Source organism: Azolla caroliniana, unplaced genomic scaffold, assembly GCF_043228905.1.
Source record: "Azolla caroliniana isolate FFs.n. ecotype wild unplaced genomic scaffold, voAzoCaro1.0.p SCAF_6, whole genome shotgun sequence".
Taxonomy (NCBI): Eukaryota; Viridiplantae; Streptophyta; class Polypodiopsida; order Salviniales; family Salviniaceae; genus Azolla; species Azolla caroliniana.
Window position 1 is genome coordinate 14,164,932 of NW_028230441.1, and position 6,000 is coordinate 14,170,931.

Below are 6,000 nucleotides of genomic sequence, written 5' to 3' on the forward strand. Positions count from 1 at the left end.
ACATACTATAATGAATTCTAAAGAATTCACCGATGGCCTTTCCAAGGGATGCGGGTGCTTCCATACTCTCCTCTTTAATCCCATGGATGACAATGTTCTTTGATCGTCGTTCACATTATTTCAATTCTTGCCTTTCTATATTCTTCTCTTGATTCATCACATAATACTAGGTCATTTGAAACAGGTAATATGTTGCAATTTAAGAACAATCCGTCCAAAAAAGGCACAAAGTAGGTCATTTCACAAAAAGGACCATCACATGCGTAACGAGTTTTGGAAATTGAATCAAAATATATTGATTTATACCACGCCCCTAATAATCGACACGTGAAATTGATAAGAGAACGTACAAAAATTACAAAATGACTAACATGTATATTTATACATATTTGTGAATCACCATATTGATGTAACATACATTTCATATATGAGATCCATCACTTTCCAGAGATATGCCTTCCCCTTCAGACCCACCCGATGAACTAGAAGAGCTTTGTGAGGTCTCATCCCCATCATCACTAGCAACCAATGCATTATCTTCATCCAATTGCAATCCAACATCACCATGATTATGAGACATACTCCTTGTTCATCTCTGTGTTGTGTCAACAGGCACACATAGATCTTCTCTTTTATTATCTTAATTGTAGTTTGTCTTAAATGGCCTGTTTTGGTCAAGGAGAAGTCATACATGAGTATGTGTTACTGGTTAGGAACACGATCTGCAGTCAGTCCTTCGACCTAGACCTCCAAGTGATTGTGGAACAACGAATGGTGGCGTCTATGCGTAATGCGTAGGGGAATGTTTCCCATAACCAAGCAACGTATAAAGGAGATGGCTACAACCGACTCCTTATCAGTGGTTACACACTCACGTTCTTACACTCTCAGATATTAAAGACACACAACAGATTAGCCGTAGCTATACACAGATTTTCAGAGAAGATAGAATTCTATTATGATACGCTTCTTTACATTCCAAAATTACACGCTCCCTTTATCAAAGGTTTTCTGCCCTTTATATACGCAGGGTCATTTTAGTCGTTCACGCTTCTTGCGTGAACCGTTACATGTGTTATGATCTTATATTATTTCTTATTCCTATGCTCTTGTTCGTCGGTTACTATTCCGACGGACAACACCTGGCACGCCTATGGGACAGTGCCCTGGCACGTCGGACCCATCCCGTTAATCTTCTTCCAAAATGGCCCGGATGTTTGGCTCTGCTACGGTGTCCACGTCCGGAGGTGACGTAGGGCCCGTAGGTGCATCGTGGTGTGGTTCCCCTATTTGGTCGGGATGGCTTCTCCTGGTGTCGTGGTCGTCCTGTGTGGGCGGTCCGGGTACGATGGGCTCTTCTTGAGCTAGTGGGTTGGGCTCAGCCATCGTCGTGCTTGTGGTCGGCCGCGACTCTGTCTCAATCGTCACTTCCTCCGTGGTGTCGGCCGTCGTTGTACACTCCAGGGAGTGGGGTTGCGATTCCGCCTGGCCGGCAACGTTCTCCGTGTGGTCCGCCGATAGCGTGGGCTCCTGCGGATGGGGCTCCTCTTGGGCAACGGTTTCGCTGTCTAGTACTGTGGGGGACTCCGCTTGTTGTTCTGCGCTGTTCACCGTCGTTGTAATTTCTGGTGATCTAGCCTGAGGTTCCTCTTCTTCGGCTGTGCCCGGAATTGGCATCGCGATGGGTTCCTCATTTGTTCGCGTGCTGCCGGCTTGTGTGATCTGGTGAAATAGCTCCTCCTGGCTTTCACCAAAATCATCTAAGAGTTGCACTAGTTCTTCGGAATGTTGGTCCGCTAGCGCACGATAGTCTTGCGCTAGGTCCTCGCGTACGGCCACAATGCTCTCCTCATTTAGTTTATAGAACCCTCGTCCGTCTTTTCGCCTGTTCTCCCAGTCCGCACGATACACATGCAATTCCGTTGCTTGGTTTGCCCACGCCATCCATCCTTTGTCTAGCGCCGTTTTCAATTGCGCTGTGAACCTCTCCCGATTTGTTTGTAGAAGGATACACACGTTGTCTGTGATAGCCTGGCAACGGTTGCGTGCGTCCTCCACCGACTTCTTGAGGTTTGCAATTTCTTGCTGACTAACCGCCGCCGCTTCTTCGTACGTGGTCTTCAGGCCTGCCCATAGCTGGGATTCCTTTGCATGGTGTTCTTCTAATTTCCCCATTTCATTGTTTAGGCGGATTTCGAGCTGATGCCTTCTTTCCTGTTCGACCACCAGCTGCTTGTCGAACCATACCTTCTTTTTCTCCAATAAGGTCAGGAGTCCCGCGATTGCCGCCTCCGATTTCTTCGCTTCATCCCAATGTCGTAGTGTATTCCACACACTACGTGAAAACCATAAAATAATATATCCGATTTTAGATACATATAAATAAATAAATAATATATCAAAAGAATTTATCACGTGCATAGGGCAGGATTTGAACCATGCACCTCCACGTAGATAAACCCCAACTTTACCATTGTAATAATTTATCTTTAGTGTTATAAATATAGATTTAATATGTATAAGACCTTTATTTACACATACCTTTATTAAAAGGTAAAAATCATGTATTCTTTAGAGTGTGAATATTTTATTTACACGTGACATTAAAAGTTACTCATGCACATCTAGCGTGCATGAGCCCTATATTTAGGAAATGACAAAGCATCACATGCACATTTAGTGTGCATGGGCACTTTAGGTGAAAAAGCATGAAGCCATGCTTAGCCTCTTCCATCTTTATATAAGGAGGAGAAAAATATGTATATGGTTGTTGATTAATATACAAGTTTTTGATCAATCTAATATATTCGTGGGATTCACGAATTTTGCCATCTAATTGCTCTTATAATCTAAATATTGTTTTAATTACACTAAACTCGTGAGATTCACGAGATTGCTATCTTACTTCTCTTTCCACTATTCATAACTAGCCTTAAGTTGTATTCCTCTTTCTCCTAGTCAAAAACCTTGGCGGTTCCCACCCGACTCACGCAACGATCCGGAGCCGAAGGGCACGACACTGTAATTGGGCGTTTTCGTCTTTTGTCCGGATGTGTTGTGCTACCTCCGCAACGAGTTTCTCTTCAAGGGTTTTTATTGCCTTCCAGTTGTTAGCCCGGATCTCCTTTTCCCTGTTTGAGGATTGGCGCAGTTCAGCTCGAAAGCAGTCAATTTCTGATTCCGCTAGTTGCACGACCCTTTTCGCTTTTGAGGCGATGGCGGTCTGAGCCTCAATTTCTTCCTTCAAAGCGTCGATGGCGTGGTTTGGTGGCGGAGTTGGCTGTTGCGCCGTAGTCGCGTTAGATTCCAACTCCACGATGCATTTGTTGGCTTTTTGCAGCTCGGCTTGGGTCATTTTCACCTTCTTCCAGACATTCTTTTTTTTAATGGCCATCTCCTTGGCGCCCGTGCTGACCTTTGCCAGTTCCCTATGGACTTCGACTAGGGCTGTGTTTAATGGGGGTAGCTCCATCCCCACTCGGCGTACACCGGCGTTCCTTTGTCTGCCGACCTTGGCTAGCCGGTTCTCATCGTCGCTATCCGCCGTTTGTGTTAGGGCGTGCTCGATCATTTGGCGCTCCGCGTGCTCCTCGGCCATTCATTGTGAGGCCTTTATCTGTTGCGTTGCCAGGAATTCCATGAGCTCAAAAGAGGTTCTGAACTGTAAGAGGGCGCTGAACTCATGGGTCGTGTCCAGGATATCTGGATATGCCAAAACCTCGCTTTCCGCCGTCAATACGACTTTCCCTCATTGTGACTGGGTCGTAATAATCGGTTGTGGCTCCCGGATGATTTCGAAGGTGGTATTGGGCTCCGTAGCTGCGGAGCCATTGCCTACGATCGTTGTCTCTACCGTCGTGGGGACGCCCTTGACCAATCCCCGCCCATCTTTCCTGTCCAATCTCCGCCGTTTCGGTCTGGGGCTATCCTGCCGTGTTTCAACGTCTGGCTCTGGGGCTGCTTCCGCGGAGTGTGCCGACTGTTCTTCCCGTGTTGTCCGTGTGTCTGGTTGGGTGGGTTGTAGTGTTGCTATCTTCCCTCTTTTTTTTTTTTTTTTTCCGTAATGGTTACATATAGCCTATTTTTTACATTATGATACAAGTGGGGCCGTCCACTTACGCCGCGGGTTCTCCGTCTTTGTCCTATTCGGCGGTGAATGGGTTAGGTGGCGTAGGGCCCAGGTAAGGTTTAAGGCGAAACCCATTCACCTTTTGCCATAATACTTCTCCGGCCAACGTACCTAGTTGGAACGTGCCTTGTTCCGCTCCAATTATCCAGTACGGGCCTATCCAATGGAATCGTAACTTCCCTGGCATATGGCCCATGCGGGTTTGGAAAACCAGCACCACTCGACCGATGGCAAAATCCTTTTCCCTTGCGTTCTGATGTTGATCCACAAACGCTTTATGCCGTCGCTATTCCTGCTCCAACACAGCCATGTTGTGTACTCGTTTTTCTCCGAGTTCAAGTAGCTGGTGGAGCCGTACCTCCTCCGACTTGGCTTCCGATAGTCAATCCCGTACCTGAATCCGCAAACTGGGTATCTGAAATTCTACCGGCATCACAACCTCCAGCCCAAACGCTAGTCGAAACGGTATTGATTATATGCTTCTTTTGTAGCTGGTTCTGTATGCCCATAACGCACTCAGTAATTTGGTATCCCAATCCATTCTATTTTCATTGACGTTTTTCTTCAAGATGGTTTGCAACGTCTTGTTGGTGGATTCTGCTAACCCATTCGCCAATGGATAATATGGCGTACTCTTCTTGTGGACTATGGCATAATGATGTGTTAGTTCCCGAACCACCGTATTGAGAAAGTGGCTTCCCTGGTCACTGATTAACTCAATCGGACAACCGAACCGGCACCAGATGTGCTCGTAAAGGAATCTCGCTGTGACGGCCGATGTATTTTCTCGTAGTGCCTTTGCTTATACCCACTTGGTGCAATAATCCATGGCTACCAATATGTATTTATTGCCCATACGGGCTGCCGCCGGTGTCAAGGGGCCCACAAAATCCAATCCCCACTTTCGGAAGGGGTCTAATGGTAATACGGGTTGGTGTGGCATCCTTGCGCCCTCCGTGGGCTGGCCCATCCGTTGACACAAATCACACTTTCTACAATACTCGGATGTGTCCTTCGGCGTTGTCGGCCACCATAAGCCCGCCTGCCATATTTTCTGGGCTGTAACATCGCCCGCGTAATGGCCGCTTGCCGTGCTGCAATGCGCCTCCCGTAAAACTGCCTCTTTCTCATCTTGACATACCCCACGTCGCCAAATGCCGTCACTTCCTTTGTGATGTAAAATTCCTTCTACGAGGCAGAAGTTACGGCTTCGGACGGCTAATCGTTTTTTCTCGTTCGTGCGTAATTGTGGTGGAGGCAGTCCTGTAGTAAAAAAGTATGTCATTTCCATAAGCCACCGGTCCGGAAAGGTTGATTCTGTTCTTTCTGCCAGTGTTGCTTGTTAGAAATTGACGCTTTCAAAACCTTCACCTCTCGGCCACAACCGAGGAAACACGAATCAATGCAGCAGTAAATCGAAAACACAGAGAGAGACTCGAATGCACAGGGTTTAGTGTGGAAAACCCTAGACGGGAAAAACCACGGGAGTGCAAGATTCCAACTATCACTATACGCAGGGATTGTACAATGGCGAGCTGCAAGGCGATGACCTTGAGCTCGCTGTCCTCGCCACAGGCGGCGGTATTACACAGAGGCGTCGACCTCTTCCTTTCTCTCTCTCTCACTCTCTCTCTCGGCTGCTCTCACTTCGCTCCCTCTAAGTGGAAAACAGAAAAATGAGCAACAACAACAAAACTGTTTGCCCTAAATCATATTTATACACATATGACTTTCGGGCTATTTACAAATATAGCCTCGAGGGCCTTTGGCAAACATATTCACAAATATGTCCCCGCATCCGGATCTCTCTCCGGGTACATTCGTCATCCGGCTCCGTAGCCGGGGTCTTCATCATCCGGATCCGAAACCGG